The following is a 1,066-nucleotide window of genomic DNA, read 5'->3' as shown; positions in this document are numbered from 1 at the left end:
TGTGAATGTTTTGTCTAGTTGATGTGTCTATTTTTGGTTATTTAGGTTCCCCGCAAAAAATTGTGTTAGTGCTCATTCAGTTTTTAAGTCTGTGAATATTTGCTTTATGCAGTTGATTGCACCATAAGTTTAAAGCATGTATGTTTATGATTTCTATCTCTTCTTGGAGTTTTCCCTTAACAAGTATATAGTGACCTTCCTTGTTATTTTTTGGCCATTTTAGGATTAAAGTTTACATTTTCTGCAAAAGAATAGTGACTTCTGTTTTTTTCTGGGTTCCTATGGCATGACACATTGTATTCTATCCTTTGACTTTTAGTCGATAAGTTTCTTTGTTGGGTTAAGTGTGTTTCTTGAAAGAAGCATATTGTTGGATCTTGCTTTGATCCATTTTGCTAGTCTGTTTCTTTTGATTGGTGAGTTGAGGCTGTTTATGATAATGATTATAACTGATATGTTTTGGTTTATCTCTTTCACGTTATTGGTTTCCTATGTTTCTCTATTGAAATGTTTCCCCTTCTTGGTGGCTTCATTCTATTGGTGCTTCTGTGTTTGTAGGCCTCTTTCTAACATATCCTTCAGATCATTTTGTAAAGCTGGTTTGGTGGCCATGAATTTCTTCAGTTGTTCATTGTAAAATATGGAATACTTCATCAACTTGCAAGTCATCATTGTGAAGGGGCCTTGCTACTCTTCTCTACCTCATTTCAATTTTAGTGTATGTGCTAGCAAAGCAAGCATGATACAATTTTTATGATATTAAAAGAACAAATAAAATAAATATGAATGAAAAGCAGTATTAATATTCGACTACTGTTAGTCAGTAATTGGCAAAGTTCTTTGGCTGATCAGAACTATCCATTAAGGTAGTGCTTACCTAGTTCTATATATTTACAAAAGTCATTAAATCTTACACAGAATTCATTGAAATAGCACATAAAATGTAAATTATCATTTATAAATTTCATATGACAATATAACTGAATATAATTAATTAAATGGTAGTATTTATTATAGAATTACTTTTAGGTTAAATTCTGATGATCCGTGAAGTTGCCACAAAGAG

The 1,066-nt window shown here is 31.5% G+C and overlaps 1 non-coding gene across 1 annotated transcript; it reads right to left on the bottom strand.

The window, feature by feature from the left end:
* Positions 1-634: 634 nt before the first annotated feature.
* Positions 635-737, bottom strand: LOC111813904. The gene has a single exon (XR_002819028.1). It is a non-coding gene; the product is annotated as a U6 spliceosomal RNA (small nuclear RNA).
* Positions 738-1,066: the final 329 nt, after the last annotated feature.

This window comes from Octodon degus, unplaced genomic scaffold (genome assembly GCF_000260255.1).
Source record: "Octodon degus isolate 3935 unplaced genomic scaffold, OctDeg1.0 scaffold00237, whole genome shotgun sequence".
Taxonomy (NCBI): Eukaryota; Metazoa; Chordata; class Mammalia; order Rodentia; family Octodontidae; genus Octodon; species Octodon degus.
This window is presented reverse-complemented; position numbering and strand designations above follow the sequence as displayed.